General features: G+C 46.4%; 1 protein-coding gene across 1 annotated transcript in view; it reads right to left on the reverse strand.

Annotated features, from left to right (window-relative positions):
• Positions 1-19,996, reverse strand: part of LOC122814457 — a 1,903,843-nt gene that overhangs the window by 777,910 nt on the left and 1,105,937 nt on the right.

Genomic DNA, 19,996 nt, shown 5'->3' on the forward strand with positions numbered 1-19,996 from the left:
CCTTGATGGAGAAAGAAGAGGAAGGTCTGAAGACACCTTGAGATGAGGCAGACCTGTCTACATTTTGAGATTCACCACCAAGAGTGGCTTCGGTATCTGTAGTCGGGGAGTGGGCCGAGGAACCTGCGACCTCGGGCACAGGAGACACTGCGAAAGAAGTGTCGTTGTTAGGCAGGGGCTGCGTAGGCGCCTCACTGAGAACCGGACCACCTGTAGTCGGCTTTGGCATGGTGTCAGTAGAGGCCACAGACCTCGTGTGTCAGTCCTTATCTTTGCGTTGTTTAGACAAAACTGGAGTCGGAGTATCTGACTACATAATATAGTTAAATTTTTTGCCAAAATAGTGCTGGGCGAATTCCGCTTGATGCTTAATGGTGCGTTTGTTGAATGTAGCACAAAAACAACAGACCGAGACATCGTGGTCTGGGCCTAAGCAAGGAATGAAGAGGGAATGAAAATCCTTATGCGGTATTTGCTCCCCACATGAAATACAATTATTAACTTTGTCTGACATCGGTCTGAGGCAAGAAACGCTTCAACGGGTACTTAGCTTTCAAGAAGACTTCGGTTGCAAAATTTTCGTAATTTCAGGAGCTGGCCGACCGGCACTTGCGAACTGCTTCTGCTTCGGGCACCGCTCGGCAAGAAAGACTGAAGAAAATGGCGTCGGCTGGTTCTTTTATACCCCTGTCGCACTGACGTCAGGGAAGAAGCGACGACAACTGATGCCGGACCAAGACTTTGGAATTCAGCCGACCGAGGACCCGCCTGACAGCAGGAGAACCCATCTGTTATGACTGCAGCTGTATGCACGATGAACATCTGAACAGCAGCACCTAGGCTGTAAGAAACATGTGATGCTGGTGTATGAGCCTGTACAACAGCACCTAGCCTGTGAGAAACATGTGATGCCGGTGTCTGAGCCTGTATAACAGCACCTAGCCTGTGAGAAACATGTGATGTCGGTGTCTGAGCCTGTACAACAGCTCCTAGCCTGTGAGAAACATGTGATGCCGGTGTCTGAGCCTGAAGAACAGCTCCTAGCCTGTGAGACACATGTGATGCCGGTGTCTGAGCCTGTACAACAGCACCTAGCCTGTGAGAAAAGTACAGTTTTGTACCTACCATAAATGTAGATGTTCGAGGATCCACATTGCTGCAGTCCTAACTATTGGGGTAGTCCGCTGTCCAGTCGGCCCGAATACCAAAGTATATGGCTGACGTTGGTCAGGGCGCATTAGACTGACGTCAGTACGTCAGGGTACTAATGCGCATGACCGACGTCATATCCTCAGTCTTTTCTTGCCCCAGATGTCAGAAGACCCTGAAAAGCTAAGGCCAAAACCAAAAATTCCAAACATACCTGCACCAAAAATATGTACAATATATACAAAATTACCAGAATATAACCTCACCTACACAACCACCCTAAACACAGAGGGAAGGAGGGAGGGTAAATTGGACTGCAACAATGTGGATCCTCGAACATCTACATTTATGGTAGGTACAAAACTGTACTATGTTCTTCATTCCACATTGCTGCAGTCCTAACTATTGGGTAGAATCCCAAAGCAGAGGTAAGGGAGGCTGGCAAATCATAAGGAAGCAGGAACTGACAACATGCCTTGCAAAATAGCTGTGGCAAAACCAGCCCTAGACTTAGAGTAGAGAGGAAGGTGATAATGCTTAGAGAAAGTATGCACTGAACTCCAAGTAGCTGCCTCCAAAATATCCTTAGTGGCCACCCCTTAGAAATGCTGTAGAAGTGGCAGTAGCCCTAGTGGAATGAGGCCTAATTCCAGCTGGAATCTCCTTGCCATGATGGGAATAACAAAATGCAATGCAAAACCCAATCCACCTAGAAATAGTTTGTTTTGACACAGGCTTGCCCTGAACCCAAAGCAAAAGAAACAAACAACTGCTGAGACTGCCTAAAATCCTTAGTCCTGCTCAAATAATAACGCAATTGCCTGTGTACATCTAAAGTGTGCAAAATCTTTTCCCCTTTATTTTGGGGATCTGCATAAAAGTAGGCAAATGAATAGTTTGGTTTAAAGCCACACTAGAAACCACCTTAGGCATAAAGGAAGGATTAGTGCAAAGATACCCTATCCTTATGAAAAATCAAAAGGCTCTACCGCCATAAGGGCCTGCAACTCAGAAACCCTTCTTGCAGAAGTAATGGCCAACAAAAAGCAGTCTTCCATGACAAATATTTCAATTCAGCAGTAGCCGAGGCTCAAAAGGTTGTAGAGTAAGTTTCTCCAACACAAAATTGAGATCCCAAGCAGGAGTAGGAGCTCACGTGGGTCTTATATTCTTTGCCCTCTAAGAAATTGCTTGAACAAAGGATGCGAAAACAATGGTGGGTCACAATCATAGTGAGCTGAAATTGCTGCAGCATGAATCTTAATGGAAGAGAAAGACAAACCTTTGTCCAATAACTCAGTAAGATATTGAAGAGCCACACTCAAATTAGGCTCAGAAATCTCCAAATTGTTTGCTGCACTCCAAAATAAAAATCTCTTCCATTTTTCATGCGTACACTTTCCTTGTACTAGGTCTTCTGGCTTCCATAATCACATTTAAAACTTGTTGAGGAAGTTGAGACCTGCTGTCTTTCAAAACAGAATATGCCAGGCTGTTAGATGAAGAGATTGAAGCTTGACATTGAGCAGGTGACCGTCCCTCTGAGACAACAGGTGTGGAATCAAGGGTAAAGGCCATGGAGGCTTCCTTACCAGACTCCTCAGTAATGGGTACCAGTGCTGCCGAGGCCAATCTGGAGCTATTAAAATCATCCTTGGCTTGTCTTGTCTGACCTTTAGAAGCACCTTTGGGAGAAGAGGCAGAGGTGGAAAAGCATACACATGAAGATTTTTCCAACTGAAAGAAAGAGCATCCACTTTCCAAGCTGTGTGATGAAACCTCTTTGTGCAAAACTTTGGCAGCTGGTGGTTTAGTGGAGAAGCGAACAGATCTATGTCTGGAGTTCCCCATGACACTGTCAATTTTTGAAATACATGAAGATCCAGTTTCCACTGTGGGATCCATGATTTGTCTGCTTAACACATCTGCTAAGGAGTTCTGTGCTCCCGGCAGAAACCTTGCCTGAAGAGTTAGTTGCAAGCTGAGCGCAGTCTCCCATAAAATCATTGCTTGCCTGCACAATGGGTAAGAATGTGTTCCCCTTGTTTGTTGATGTACCACATGACAGTTGTGTTGTCTGTTAGAATCAACACCTGCCCTGGAAGAAGTAACTCCTTGAAAGCCATTAATGCAAACTGGACTGCTAACATCTCTTTCATGTTGATATGTAGATGCTGTAGTCTGGCAGGCCACTTGTCTTGTATCCACTTTCCATTTAGATGAGCTCCCCAAGCAATGTCTGAGGCATCTGTCGTTAGAATCTGACTCGCCTCTGGCCGGGTCACAGAGAGTCCCTTGTTTAGGTGACATTCCTGAGCCCACCACAAAAATTCCTTTTGAATGCAAGGTATTATTTGAATGACAGTGTCCAAATCCTGGCAGTGCTGTGTCCATACATTTTGAGATACCATTGCAGCTTCCTCATATGCAGTTTGGCATTGGGAAGCACCAGAATACAAGATGCCATGAACCCTAAGGCTTGAAGGACTGTCCTTGCAGTCAGCCCGGACTGAAGAGATAGTTGATGGAAGTAACTGGAAAGATTCTTTTGTTTGTCCGGGGTTAAAAAGGCCATCTGGGCTGCTGTATTCAGTCTCACACCCAGAAAGCACATGTCTTGAGAGGGTACTAGACTGGACTTTATTTCGCTCACAGAATACCCTAGGCATCTTAGCACTGCTATGACATAATCCAAATGCTGTAGAAGGTCTTCCTTTTCTTGAGCTAGAATCAGGCAGTCGTCCAAGTAAGGATAGATTTGAATTCCTTTTAGCCTGAAGTAAGCTATCACTGGAGCCAGAACCTTTGTGAATACTCTGGGCGCAGTGGATAAGCCAAAGGGCAATGCAGAGAACTGATAATGAGAATTTCCAGCTCGAAAGCAGATACTTCCTGCAACTTAGTCTTATAGGCACATGAAGGTAAGCTTCCTTGAGATCTAAAGTTACCATCCAGTGATCCTTGCCCAGCAGAGGTAAAAGCTGTTGTAACGTCAACATTTTGAACTTGGGAATGTCCAGATAAGTGTTGAGGATAGATAAATCCAAAATTGGCCTCCACGTGTTCCCCTTCTGCGGTACTAGGAACAGGCGAGAATAAAATCCTAGGCCCCTTTCTGGCACAGGAACTGGCTGAATGGCCCCTATGTGGAGCAACAGAGAAATTTGCTTGTGAGCCTCTTGTCTTTGTAGAGGAGGAATGTCTGGCATGCCTTTGAAAGGAGGCATGGTATGGAAATAAAACCTGTAACCGTGGTGAATGATATCCAGAACCCATCTGTCTTGGGTAATTAAATCCCAATTTTCTTTGAAAAGAGACAGCCTTCCTCCCAAAGGTGCTGCCAGGCGAGAATGTACTGGCAGCTGAAAAGGCAGGTCATTGGGTCTGCTTACGAAAGGACTGAGACCTGCCCTCACCAGAAGTCTGAGCAGGGAACTCCTGTCCTAGGCCTAAAGAACCTTGAGCTCTGCCCCTACCACGTCTAGACCTACCCCTAGACTGGGAATCATAAGCAGGATAAGTCCATCCCTTAGTAGGCCAATTTCTACTAAACTCGGAGGCTGCACCTGCAAAAATCCTTAACAGTTTGCATAGACTTAGCCTTGTCCTCCATTTTCTTTAAGACTGCTTCCACAGGCAACCAAACAACACATCAGACTGCAAAGGAGCATCCAAAATCCTTGTTTTAACATGCTCAGCTAAATTCTGATCTCTCAACCAGGCATGCCTACGAAGAACAGAACCAGTGGCAGCCACCCTCGAGGAGGCCTGCACAGCATCAAAACCACATTGCAAGGAATGTTTACCCACCTGTTCAGACACATGAACTAAATCCTGCAACTCTTTACACTCAATACCTTCTGCCAGAGCATGCACCTTAGATTTCAATTGTGAAAGGAGATAATTCTGATATTTTAACATGTGAAACTGACAATCATGGCTCATGGCTAAAGTGGAAGAAGTATACACTTTCTTTCCCCATATATCCAAAGCCCTTGCCTCTTTATCAGGAGGAACAGGATTTTTAACAACAGAGGCCTTCACACCCTTAGGCCCCTGAGAGACAGTTTCCGGGTCTGCCCTAGGACTCTTAAAAAGATACTTATGAGCTTCAGGCACCCTATAGTACCTATCCGGTTTAACTGGGGCAGGAGGCAAAGAATCAGGATTCAGGGAAGCCTCTGCAAAACATCTTCCACCACATTCAGAACAGGAGGTATAGCTAAAGGCCTATGCTGGGGTAAAACAAGAATTCCCTAAGCCTCTTCCTGGAATCAGAGAAATCTTGACCTTCCCATTTAAAATGCTCCCTCATGGAATGCAGAGTCTCTGAAAATGAAAAATCCTCAGGAGGAGAAGCTGAAGGAGTAGAATCATCCACATCAGAATCAGAATAAGGAGGATACTCCTGCAAGTCTTCAGCAAGACTCAGAAGCCTCAAACATTGCTCAAAACTCTCAAACTCAGGTTCCACCCTAGGCCTCTTATCAGGAGGGGCATAGAACCTCTAATCATAGTAATCAAATCCTCTGCCATTTTAAGCATATGTTTCTTAGGCAAAGACCCTGAAGCACTAGGAGAAACCCCACTGAAGTTAAACTTGGCCTGCCTCTCAAAGAAGCCTTGGAAACAGAAGGGAGGCTCTAACCACCTTAGGAAGAGAGGGAAGAACAGCCACCTGAGAAGCCCCTCAGCCTGGCCTACTTCCTGAGGATACATCCTGTAACAGTAAAGTCTCCCTGAGACTCCAAAGAAACACCTGGCAAAACCTCCGGCTCCACTGAGCCTTCTAAAGATCCGGCGCCTGGGACTGTCGGTTCTTCCACTCTAGGCTTTGCTGCTTTGTCCTTGCGCTTTTGGTCAAGCGGGCGGAGCCTCCGGCGGCATTTTATAATTACAACGCTTCCCAAAACTAACCTGGCACAGTCTAACCTTCTCTTAATAGTGCGTTTGTTAAATCTAGCACAAGAGGCATCCAACAACGCCGTGCTCAGGCCCTAAACAAGGTATACACAAAGTATGGTAATCCCTATGAGGTATCTGTTTCCCACAAGAAATACAGTTATTCACTTTTCTGACATCCGGTTAAATACTGAGGCAAGAAAAACCAAAATATTCCCCAACGGGGTACTTAGCCAACTTTGATTCGGTCTGAAACTCTGACTTCAGAAACTTTCAGAACGCCAACCTGCACTCGCAAAATTGCTTCTGCATCGGACCATGCGGCAAAAGACTGGGGATATGACGTCGGTCATGCGCATTAGTACCCTGACGTACTGACGTCAGTCTAATGCGCCCTGACCGACGTCAGCCATATACTTTGGTATTCGGGCCGACTGGACAGCGGACTACCCCAATAGTTAGGACTGCAGCAATGTGGAATGAAGAACATCATGTGATGCCGGTCATTGAGCCTGTACAACAGCACCTAGCCTGTGAGAAACATGTGATGCCGGTGTCTGAGCCTGTACAACAGTACCTACCCTGTGAGAAACATGTGATGCCGGTGTCTGAGCCTGTACAACAGCACCTAGCCTGTCAGAAACATGTGATGCCTGTGTCTCAGCCTGTACAACAGCACCTAGCCTGTGAGAAACATATGATGCTGGTGTCTGAGCCTGTACAACAGCACCTAGCCTGTGAGAATCATGTGATTGTGGTGTCTGAGCCTGTCCAACAGCACCTAGCCTGTGAGAAACATGTGATGCCGGTGTCTGAGCCTGTACAACAGCACCTAGCCGGTGAGAAACATGTGATGCCAATGTCTGAGCCTTTACAACAGCACCTAACTGGTGAGAAACATGTGATGCCCATGCCTGAGCCTGTACAACAGCACTTAGCCTGTGAGAAACATGTGATGCCCATGTCTCAGCCTGTACAACAGCACGTAGCCTGTGAGAAACATGTGATGCCAGTGTCTGAGCCTGTAGAACAGCACCTAGCTTGTGATAAACATGTGATGCCGGTGTCTGAGCCTGTACAACAGCACCTAGCCTGTGACAAACATGTGATGCCAGTGTCTGATCCTGTACAACAGAACCTAGCCTATGAGAAACATGTGATGCCAGTGTCTGAGCATGTACAACAGCACCTAGCCTGTGAGAAACATGATGCAGGTGTCTGAGCCTGCACAACAGCACCTAGCCTGGGAGAAACTTGAGATGCCAGTGTCTGAGCCTGAACAACTGCACCTAGCCTGTGAGAAACATGTGATGCTGGTCTCTGAGCCTGAACAACAGCACCTAGCCTGTGAGAAACATGTGGTGCCAGTGTCTGAGCCTGTACAACAGCACCTAGCCTGTCAGAAACATGTGATGCCAGTTTCTGAGCCTGTACAACAGCACCTAGCCTGTGAGAAACATGTGATGCCGGTGTCTGAGCCTGTACAACAGCACCTAGCCTGTGAGAAACATGTGATGCCGGTGTCTGAGCCTGTACAACAGCACCTAGCCTGTGAGAAACATGTGATGCCAGTGTCTGAGCCGGTACAGCAGCACCTAGCCTGTCAGAAACATGTGATGTCGGTGTCTGAGCCTGTACAACAGCACCTAGCCTGTGAGAAACATGTGATGCCAGTGTCTGAGCCTGTACAACAGCACCTAGCCTGTGAGAAACATGTGAAGCCTGTGTCTGAGCCTGTACAACAGCACCTACCTTGTGAGAAATGTGATGCGGATGTCTGAGCCTGAACAACAGCACCTAGCCTGTGAGAAACATGTGATGCCGGTGTATGAGCCTGTACAACAGCACTTACCCTGTGAAAAACATGTGATGCCGGTGTCTGAGCCTGTACAACAGCACCTAGCCTGTGAGAAACATGTGATGCCGGTGTCTGAGCCTGTACAACAGCACCTAGCCTGTGAGAAACATGTGATGCCGGTGTCTGAGCCTGTACAACAGCACCTAGCCTGTGAAAAACGTGATGCCGGTGTCTGAGCCTGTACAACAGTACCTAGCCTGTCTGAATCATGTGATGCGGGTGTCTGAGCCTTTATAACAGCACCTAGCATGTCAGAAACATGTGATGCTGGTGTCTGAGCCTGTACAACAGCACCTAGCCTGTCAGAAACATGTGATGCCGGTGTCTGAGCCTGTATAACAGCACCTAGTCTGTGAGAAACGTGATGTCGGTGTCTGAGCCTGTACAACAGCACCTAGCCTGTGAGAAACATGTGATGCCGGTGTCTGAGCCTGAAGAACAGCACCTAGCCTGTGAGAAACATGTGATGCCAGTGTCTGAGCCTGTACAACAGTACCTAGCCTGTGAGAAACATGTGATGCCGGTCTTTGAGCCTGTACAACAGCACCTAGCCTGTGAGAAACATGTGATGCCGGTGTCTGAGCCTGTACAACAGCACCTACCCTGTGAAAAACATGTGATGCCAGTGTCTGAGCCTGTGCAACAGCACCTAGCCTGTGAGAAACATGTGATGCCAGTGTCTGAGCCTGTACAACAGCACCTAGCCTGTCAGAAACATGTGATGCCGGTGTCTGAGCCTGTACAACAGCACCTAGCCTGTGAGAAACATGTGATGCCGGTGTCTGAGCCTGTACAACAGCACCTAGCCTGTGAGAAACATGTGATGACCATGTCTGAGCCTATACAACAGCACCTAGCCTGTGAGAAACATGTGATGTCGGTGTCTGAGCCTGTACAAAACACATAGCCTGTGAGAAACATGTGATGCCAGTGTCTGAGCCTGTACAACAGCACCTAGCCTGTGAGAAATGTGATGCCGGTGACTGAGCCTGTACAACAGCACCTAGCCTGTCAGAAATATGTGATGCCGTTGTCTGAGCCTGTACAACAGCACCTAGCCTGTCAGAAACATGTGATGCCGGTGTCTGTGCCTGTACAACAGAACCTAGCCTGTCAGAAACATGTGATGATGGTGTCTGAACCTGTACAACAGAACCTAGCCTGTGAGAAACATGTAATGTCGGTGTCTGAGCCTGTACAACAGCACCTAACCTAACAGAAACGTGATGTCGGTGTCTGAGCATGTACAACAGCACCTAGCCTGTGAGAAACATGTGATGCCGGTGTCTGAGCCTGTACAACAGCACCTAGCCTGTGAGAAACATGTGATGCCGATGTCTGAGCCTGTACAACAGCACCTAGCCTGTGATAAACATGTGATGCCGGTGTCTGAGCCTGTACAAAGTACAGTTTTGTGCCTGCCATAAATGTAGATGTTCGAGTGCACATACTGCTGCAGTCATTACACATGGGTAATCCTGCCATCAGGCGGGCCCTCTGTAGGCCTAATTCCAAATTCTTGGTCTGGTGTCAGATGTTGTCGCTTCTTCCTTGATGTCAGAGCAGCAGGGGTACAAAAGAGGCAGCCAACGCCATTTTCTTCAGTTTTTCTTGCCCCAGATGTCAGGTGCCCCCAAATAGGTAGGCAATACAAGATGTTATGCTATCCCAAATAAAAACATATAAACCAATTAGTAGTTGCCAGTAAATACACCATATAGGAAAACTCCAAGTGGGATGTATGCTAAAGTTGGTTGTCCTAAACCCTGTCCGGAGAGGGGATGGAGGGAGGGAAACCTGGACTGCAGTAGTATGTGCACTCGAACATCTACATTTATGGTAGGTACAAAACTGTACTATGTTCATCGTGCCATATTGCTGCAGTCATTACACATGGGTGAATCCCAAAGCTAAGGAAGGGAGGTTGGTATTAAACTGCATCAGGAGGAGCGAGAATGCCCTGCAGAACTGCTGTGGCAAAGCCCGCTCTGGATTTAGAGTAGAGAGGCAGATGGTAGTGCTTGGTGAAAGTGTGCACTGAACTCCAAGTAGCTGCCTCCAAAATGTCCTTGGTTGGGACCCCCCTGAGATATGCTGCTGAGGTGGCTGTTGCCCTGGTTGAGTGAGATCTGATGTATCCTGGCACTGGTTTCCCATGAAATGAATAACAAAAGTGGATGCAGTTGGCTATCCACTTGGAGATGGTCTGTTTTGTAATAGCCTTTCCATGAATACCAGCAGCATAAGAGACAAAAAGTTGCTCAGAATTTCTGCACGACTTTGTCCTGTCCAAATAGTATCGAAGTTGTCTGTGAATGTCCAAGGAGTGAAGTAACCTCTCCCCTTTATTCTGGGGGTTTGGATAAAAGGTAGGTAGCTGGATAGCTTGATTCAATGCCACACTGGAAACCACCTTTGGCATGAAGGTAGGGTTTGTGCGTAAAGAGACTCTGTCTTGATGGAGAATGAGGAAACGTGGTACAGCCATAAGGGCCTGTAGTTCTGAGACCCTGCGTGCTGAGGTAATAGCCAAAAGCAGAGCTGTTTTCCATGACAAGTATTGTAGTTCTGCTGAGGAGGCAGGTTCGAAAGGAGGCAATGTCAATTTTTCCAGTACGAAGTTAAGGTCCCAGGCTGGAGTTGGTGGTTTTCGTGGGGGTCTTATGTTTTTTGCCCCTCTGAGGAACTGCCTTAGCAAAGGATGTGATAATAAGGGTGGATCCGTATTGTATTTTGCTGAAATGGCTGAGGCGTGGATCTTGATGGATGAGAAAGAAAGGTCACTGTTTAACATCTCAGCTAGATAGTCTAGAATCTGAGGTATACTTAATATCCCAGGATCTTCTCCTCTGGTTTGGTTCCATGCACAAAAAACGCTTCCATTTGTCTGAATAAGCCTTTCTGGTACTAGGTCTCCTGGCCTCCAAGATGACACTCTGGACCTCCTTTGAGAGGAGTGCAGACTGATAAGTTAAGGTATTTTCCATGCAACTAGATTTAAAGTCCTGAGCTGACTGTGGAGGATCTTGTAATTTTTCTGAGACAACAGAAGTGGGAACCGAGGGAGTATCCAAGGTGGTGAGTGACACAGGTTCTTTAGGAGCAGGTACCAGTGCTGACGAGGCCAGTCCGGAGCAATGAGAATCATTTGTGGCTTCTCTGTTCTGACTTTTAGCAATACTTTGGTCAGTAGAGGTAGAGGTGGAAAGGCATAGGTTGTCAAAGTTGTCCAACTGAAGGATAGAGCATCCACTTTCTAGGCCTGTGGATGAGAAGTCCTTGTGCAGAATTTTTTCAGCTGGTAATTACTGTGGGAGACAAATAGATCTATGTCTGGCTGTCCCCATTTTCATGTTATCATTGAAAATACTTGAGGGTGTAACTCCCATTCGTGAGGATCTGTAATGTTTCTGCTTAAATTGTCTGCCAGTATGTTTTCCTTTCCTGGCGGGAATTGCACTTGTAGTTGTACTTGTAAGGCCAGCGCTGTGTTCCACAGGGCCATTGCCTGTCTGCACAGGGGGTAGGAATGTGTGCCTCCCTGCTTGTTTATGTACCACATAACTGTGGTGTTGTCCATTTTTATTAAGAGTTGGCCTGGCTGTAATAGTTCCTTGAAGCCTGTGAGAGCATTTTGTACTGCTAGCATCTCTTTCTGGTTGATGTGAAGGTGCCTTTGTTTTTGAGACCATCTTCCTTGAATGCAGTGACCTGCCATGTGCGCTCCCCAGGTGTAATCTGAAGCATCTGTTGTGATGGTTTGATTTGCTTGAGGTATGCAGAAAGGGAGACCCGTGTTTCTTAGGCATGCTTGAGCCCACCACAAGAATTCCTTTTGAAGGCATGGAATGAGTGGTATAACTGTTTCCAAGCTGTGCTTGTGTTGAGACCATAAGTTTTTCAGGTACCATTGTAGTTTCCTCATATGCAGCTTTGCAAATGGTATTAGTAGAATGCAGGATGCCATGAACCGCAAAGCCTGCAGAATTTTCCTTGCAGTTAGCTGGGTGAAAGTTGCCATTTTTTTGAAGTATTGAGACAGTTGCCCTTGCTTGCTGACGTGATATAAACCATCTGGGCCGTTGTATTCAAGCTGGCACCCAGGAAAATTATTTGTTGTGAGGGTATTAGTTTTGACTTTTTTCTGTTTACTGTGTACCCTAGGCAATTTAACATTTTCATTACAAACGCCAGATGCTGTAGTAGAGTGTCCTTGCTGTCTGCTTGGATCAGGCAGTCGTCCAGATATGGGTAGATTTGTATCCCTCGTTGTCTGCAAAAAGCAATTACTAGTGCCAGGCATTTCGTAAATACTCTGGGCGCAGTACATAAGCCAAAGGGCAATGCAGAGAATTGATAATGCGTCGAACCTGCAAGAAATCTGAGGTATCTTCTGCAATCTTGTCTGATAAGGACATGCAGGTATGCCTCCTTGAGATCCAACGTTACCAGCCAAGACTCCTTGCCCAGCATGGGAAGAAGTTGCTGTAATGTGAGCATCTTGAATTTTGGTACCACCAAGTACGTGTTTAGAATAGATAGGTCTAAGATGGGTCTCCAGTCTTTGTCCTTCCTTGGTACCAGGAAAAACCTTGAATAAAAACCTTGACCTTGTTCTTTTGTAGGTACCCTTTGAATTGCTTTCATATCCATGAGAGCAGAAATTTCTTTTGTGCCTCTGCCCATTGATTTTGTGGCAGGTTTGGCATGCCTTTCATTTTTGGAAGGGTATGAAAGTGGAATCTGTAGCCTCTGTTTATGATGTCCAGAATCCATTTGCCGTGTGTAATAATGTGCCAATTGTCAGAAAATAAGGCCAGTTTTCTGCCCAAAGGAGCTGCCATTGAAAGTTTGTATGGCAGGCGTAGGGGGAAGTCATTGAGTTTGTTTCCTGGCTGGTTGAGGCCTTTCTTCTCCACCTCCTGGAGGAGTTGTTTGCCATTGTCTGGGTCTGAAAGAACCTTGTGTATGTCCTCTGCCCCTGGGGTGTCTGTACCTACCCCTTTAGGGACTGTCAGTGGCTGGAAAGGACCAGTTTTAGATGGCCAGTTTCTGCTGAAGCGAGGAGGTTGTACCTGCAAAAAATATTTGACTGTTTGCATAGATTTTGCCTTTTCTTCCATTTTCTTTAAAACCTCCTCTGCTTTGACACCAAATAATGCATCTTTTTGCAATGGTGCATCCAATAACTTTGCTTTGACATGATCTGGTAAGGCTTGCTCTCTTAACCAAGCGTGTCTATGTATCACAGAACCAGTCACAGCCGCTCTACATGAGGCCTCCAATGAATCAAAGCCACACTGTAAAGTATGCTTTCCCACTTGTTCTGCTCCATGCAACAAATCCTGGATTTCCTTGAAATCTGTTTGTTCTGTTTGTGTCATCTTCAGTTTCAATTGGGAGATCAAATACTGCTGGTATTTTAACATGTGAAATTGGCAATTTAAGGCCCTCATGGCTAAAGTGGCAGATGTGTACACCTTCTTTCCCCATCTTTCTAATGCTCTGGAATCTCTTTCTGAGGGTAAAGGATTTTTAGCAGTAGAGGCCTTAATCCCCTTTGGACCCTGGGAAATGGTTTCAGGGTCAGCAGCAGGGCTCTTGTATAAAAGCTGGTGGGAATCCGGGACCCGGTAGTATCTGTCTGGTTTAACTAGTGCAGGAGGTAAGGAGTCTAGATTCAGATTGGCTTCGGTAAAAACATCATCCAAAATATCTAAAACGGGGAATTAGCAAGGGGCCTATGCTGAGGAAGAAGAAGAAACTCTCTGAGCGTTTTCTTAGAGTCTGAGTAAACCTGCCCTTCCCAGTGGAAGTGTTCCCTTAAGGTATGCAAGGTTTCCCTGAAGGAATAGTCCTCTGAGGGGGAAACCGAGGGAATGGATTCCTCTGCATCAGAGTCTTCATAGGGAGAATAGGAGAAATCCTGATCCTCAGAAATACCTGAGGTAGTGGATGCTTGATCTGAGGAAAGGTATTCTTCCTCTACCCTGGGCCTTTTTTCTAAGGGGGGCTGAGAGAGAAATTAAATCCTCAGCCATCTTTAACATCTGCTTTTTATGCATAGGTTGCTGGGAGTGAGCCTGTGGTCCCCGTTTCCAAATTTTCATAGGTGCTTTAGTTTTTGCAAAGGATTTTATGGTAATCAAGGAAGGCTTGAAAATGCCTTCAGAAACTGAAGGCCTAGCTAAATTTTTTTGATCCCCGCCAGGAGTGGCGTCAGTGACTAGAGAGGTAATCGGCTCCGGAGGTCCTGCAACTTCAGCTTGAGAGGGCGTCGGTAAAAAAGATTCAGCGGTAGTCAGGAGCTGCGAAGGCACCTCACTGAGAACCGGAGAACTGGGGACAGGCCTAAGCGAGGACTCTGTGTCCACTTTAGGCCTCGGATGCCTATCCTTATCTTTGCGTTTTTTTGGTTAAACCTGGAGTCGGAATATCCGACGACATGCTGTAGTTAAATTTTTTGCCAAAATAATGGAGGGTGAACTCTGCCCTGCGTTTTATAGTGCGTTTATTGAACCTAGCACAAAAACGGCAGCCCGAGACGTCGTGGTCTGGGCCTAGGCAAGGAATACAATATGAGTGAAAATCCTTATGTGGTATTTGCTTCCCACAAGAAATACAATTATTAACTTTGTCTGACATCGGTCTGAGGCAAGAAAAGTTTCCCCAACGGGGTACATAGCTTTAAAGAAGACTTTGGCTGAAAACCTTTTCAGAAATCTCAGGAGCTGGCCGACCGGCACTTGCGAACTGCTTCTGCTTCAGGCACCGTGCGGCAAGAAAGACTGAAGAAAATGGCATCAGCTGCCTCTTTTGTACCCCTGCTGCTCTGACGTCAGGGAAGAAGCGACGACATCCGACGCTGGACCAAGACTTTGGAATTCGGCCGACTGAGGGATCGCCTGATGGCAGGATAACCCATGTGTAATGACTGCAGCAGTATGGCACGATGAACATCAGCACCTAGCCAGTGAGAAACATGTGATGCCCGTGCCTGAGCCTGTACAACAGCACCTAGCCTGTAAGACGCATGTGATGCCAGTGTCTGAGCCTGTGCAACACCACCTAGCCTGTGAGAAACATGTGATGCCAGTGTCTGAGCCTGTACAACAGCACCTAACCTGTGAGAAACATGATGCCAGTGTCTGAGCCTGTACAACAGCACCTAGCCTTTCAGAAACATGTGATGCCGGTGTCTGAGCCTGTACAACAGCACCTAGCCTGTCAGAAACACGTGATGCCAGTGTCTGAGCCTGTACAACAGCAACTAGCCTGTGAGAAATATGTGATGCCGATGTCTGAGCCTGTACAACAGCACCTAGCCTGTGAGAAACATGTGATGCCAGTGTCTGAGCCTGTAAAACAGCACCTAGTCTGTGAGAAACGTGATGCTGGTGTCTGAGCCTCTACAACAGCACCTAGCCTTTCAGAAACATGTGATGCCGGGGTCTGAGCCTGTACAACAGCACCTAGCCTGTCAGAAACATGTGATGCCGGTGTCTGAGCCTGTACAACAGCACCTAGCCTGTCAGAAACATGTGATGACGGTGTCTGAGCCTGTACAACAGCACCTAGCCTGTCAGAAACATGTGATGTCGGCGTCTGTGGCTGCACAACAGCACCTAGCCTGTCAGAAACATGTGATGTCAGTGTCTGAGCCTGTACAACAGCACCAAGCCTGTGAGAAACATGTGATGCCAGTGTCTGAGCCTGTACAACAGCACCTAGCCTGTCAGAAACATGTGATGCTGGTGTCTGAGCCTGTACAACAGCACCTAGCCTGTCAGAAACATGTGATGCCGGTGTCTGAGCCTGTACAACAGCACCTAGCCTGTGAGAAACATGTGATGTCACTGTCTGAGCCTGTACAACAGCACCTAGCCTGAGAGAAACATGTGATGCCAGTGTCTCAGCCTGTACAACAGCACCTAGCCTGTCAGAAACATGTGATGCCGGTGCCTGAGCCTGTACAACAGCACCTATCCTGTCAGAAACATGTGATGCCAGTGTCTGAGCCTGTACAATAGCACCTAGCCTGTGAGAAACATTTGATGCCGGTGCCTGAGCCTGTACAACTGCACCTAGCCTGTCAGAAACATGTGATGCCGGTGTCTGAGCCTGTACAATAGCACCTAGCCTGTGAGAAACATTTGATGCAGGTGTCTGAGCCTGTACAACAGCACCTAGCCTGTGAAAAACATGTGATGCCGGTGTCTGAGCCTGTACAACAGCACCTAGCCTGTGAGAAACATGTGATGCCCATGTCTGAGCCTGTACAACAGCACCTAGCCTGTGAGAAACATGTGATTCCAGTGTCTGAGCCTGAACAACAGCACCTAGCCTGTGAGAAACATGTGATGCCAGTGTCTGAACCTGTACAACAGCACCTAGCCTGAGAGAAACATATGATGCCGGTGTCTGAGCCTGTACAACAGCACCTAGCCTGTGAGAAACATGGGATGCCGGTGTCTGAGCCTGTACAATAGCACCTAGCCAGCGAGAAACATGTGATGCCAGTGTCTGAGCTTGTACAACAGCACCTAGCCTGTGAGAAACATGTGATGCCGGTGTCTGAGCCTGGACAGCAACACCTAGCCTGTGAGAAACATGTGATGCCGGTGTCTGAGCCTGTACAACAGCACCTATCCTGTGAGAAAAGTACCGTTTTGCACCTACCATAAATGTAGATGTTCGAGTGCACATACTGCTGCAGTCATTACACTTGGGTTATCCTGCCATCAGGTGGGCCCTCGGTCGGCAGAATTCCAAAGTCTTGGTCCGGTGTCGGTTGTAGTCGCTTCTTCCGGCAGGGGTATAAAAGAGGCAGCCAACGCCATTTTCTTCAGTTTTTCTTGCCCCAGATGTCAGGTACCCTCAAATAGGCAGGCAATACATGATGTTATGCAGTCTTACATAAGTAGATAATACCAATCAGTGGTTGAAAGCAAATACACCATATAGGAATACCCCAAGTTGGATGTATGCTAGAGGTGTTTTCTGTAAGGCCTGTCCTGAGAGGGAATGGAGGGAGGGTAACCTGGAATGCAGCATTATGTGCACTCTAACATCTACATTTATGGTAGGTACAAAACTGTACTATGTTCATCGTGCCATACTGATGCAGTCATTACACTTGGGTGAATCCCAAAGCTATCGAAGGGTGGTTGGTATTAAGCCGAATTAGGAGGGGCTAGAATGCCCTGCAGGACTGCGGTGGCAAAGCCCGCTCTAGATTTGGAGTATAGTGGCAGGTGGTAGAGCTTGGTAAAGTGTGCACTGAACTCCAAGTAGCTGCTTCCAAAATGTCCTTGGTTGGGACCCCCCTGAGATATGCTGCTGATGCAGCTGTTGCCCTGGTGGAGTGTGATCTGATGTATCCTGGCACTGATTTCCCATGAAATGAATAACAAAGGCGGATGCAGTGGGCTATCCATTTTGAAATAGTCTGTTTGGAAATGGCCTTTCCTTGAACACCAGCAGCATAAGACACAAAAAGTTGTTCAGATTTTCTGAATGACTTTGTCCTGTCCAAATAGTATCAAAGCTGTCTGTGAATGTCCAAGGAGTGAAGTAGTCTCTTCCCTTTATTCTGGGGGTTTGGATAAAAGGTAGGTAAATGGATAACCTGACTCAATGCCACACTGGATACTACCTTTGGCATTAAGGTAGGGTTGTTACACAAAGAGACTCTGTCCTGATGGAAAATGAGGAAAGGTTATACTGCCATAAGGGCCTGTAGCTCCAAAACCCTGCGTGCTGAGGTAATAGCCAAAAGCAGAACTGTTTTCCATGACAAGTATTGCAGTTCTGCTGAGGAGGCAGGTTTGAAAGGAGGCAATGTCAATTTTTCCAGTACAAAGTTCAGGTCCCATGCTGGAGCTGGTGGTTTTCGTGGGGGCCTTATATTTTTTACCCCTCTGAGGAACTGTCTTAGTAAAAGATGTGAAAATAAGGGAGGATCCGTATTGTATTGGGCTGAAAGAGCTGAGGCGTGTATTTTGATGGATGAGAAGGAAAGGCCACTGTTTAACATCTCAGCTAGGTATTATAGAATCTGAGGTATATTTAATATCCAAGGATTTTGGCCTTTTGCTTGGTTCCATGCACAAAATCGCTTCAATTTGTCTGAGTAAACTTTTCTTGTACTGGATTTCCTGGCCTCCAAGATGACATTTTGGACCTCCTTTGAGAGGAGTGTAGATTGATAAGTTAAGGTATTTTCCGTGCAGCTAGATTTAGTGTCCTGAGCTAACTGTGGAGGATCTTGTAATTTTGCTGAGACAACAGAAGTGGAAATTGAGGTAGGAGCCAAGGTGGTGAATGAGACAGGTTCTTTAGGAGCGGGTACCAGTGCTGACAAGGCCAGTCCGGAGCAAAGAGAATCATTTGTGGCCTCTCTGCTCTGACTTTTAGTAATACTTTTGTCAGTAGAGGTGGACGTGGGAAGGCATAGGTTGTCAATGTTGTCCAACTGAAAGATAGAGCGTCCACTTTCCAGGCCTGTGGATGATAGGTCCTTGTGCAGAATTTTTTCAGCTGGTAATTGCTGTGGGAGGCAAATAGATCTATGTCTGGCTGTCCACATTTTCATGTTATCATTGAGAATACTTGAGGGTGTAACTCCCACTCGTAAGGATCTGTCATACTTCTGCTTAATTTGTCTGCCAGTATGTTTTCCTTTCCTGGCAGGAATTGCACTTGTAGTTGTACTTGTAAGGCCAATGCTGTGTTCCACAGGGTCACTGCCTGTCTGCACAGGAGGTAGGAATGTGTGCCTCCCTGCTTGTTTATGTACCACATAACTGTGGTGTTGTCTGTTCTTATTAATAGTTGGCCTGGATGCAATAGGTCCTTGAAGGCTGTAAGAGCATTTTGCACTGCTAGCATCTCCTTTTAGTTGATGTGGAGGTGCATCTGTTTTTGAGACCATTTTCCTTGAATGCACTGACCTGCCATATGTGCTCCCCAGGTGTAGTCTGAAGCATCTGTTGTGATGGTTTGATTTGCTTGAGGTATGCAGAAAGGGAGACCCGTGTTTCTTTGGCATGCTTGAGCCCACCACAAAAATTCCTTTTGAAGGAATGGAATAAGTGGTATAATTGTTTCCAGGCTGTGTTTGTGTTGAGGCCATAGGTTTTTCAGGTACCATTGTAGTTTCCTCATATGCAGCTTTGCAAATGGTATTAGTAGAATGCAGGATGCCATGAACCCCAAAGCCTGCAGGATTTTCCTTGCAGTTAGCTGGGTTAAAGATGCAATTTTTCTAAAGTATAGAGACAGTTGCCCTTGCTTGTCTGTCGTGAGGTAAACCATCTGGGCCGTTGTATTTAAGCTGGCGCCCAGGAATATTATCTGTTGTGAGGGTATTAGTTTTGATTTATTTTTGTTTACTGTGTACCCTAGGCAATTTAATATTTTTATTACAAACGCTAGATGCTGTAGTAGAATGTCCTTGCTGTCCACTTGGATCAGGCAGTTGTCCAGATATGGGTAGATTTGTATCCCTCGTCTGCAAAATACAATTACTGATGCCAGGCATTTCGTAAATACTCTGGGCGCGGTAGATACGCCAAAGGGCAATGCAGCAAATTGATAATGCATTGTACCTGCAAGAAATCTGAGGTATCTTCTGCAATCTTGTCCGATAGGGACATGCAGGTATGCCTCCTTGAGGTCCAACGTTACCAGCCAAGACTCCTTGCCCAGCATGGGAAGAAGCTGCTGTAATGTGAGCATCTTGAATTTTGGTATCTCTAAGTACATGTTCAGGATAGATAGGTCTAAGATGGGTCTCCAGTCTTTGTCCCTTCTTGGTACCAGAAATAGTCTTGAATAAAAACCTTGACCTTGTTCTTTTGTAGGTACCTTTTGAATTGCTTTCATATCCATTAGAGCGGAAATTTGGTTTTGTGCCTCTGCCCATTGATTTTGTGTCAGGTTTGGCATGCCTTTCATTTTTGGAAGGGTATTAAAGTGGAATCTGTAGCCTCTGTTTATGATGTCCAGAATCCATTTGTCCTGTGTAATATTAAAACAAATTTTAAATTTCCAAATTTTTTTGGAAAATAAGGCCAAAATTTTTTC

This window comes from Protopterus annectens, chromosome 10.part0 (genome assembly GCF_019279795.1).
Source record: "Protopterus annectens isolate FY-2018-M chromosome 10.part0, PAN1.0, whole genome shotgun sequence".
Classification (NCBI taxonomy): domain Eukaryota; kingdom Metazoa; phylum Chordata; order Ceratodontiformes; family Protopteridae; genus Protopterus; species Protopterus annectens.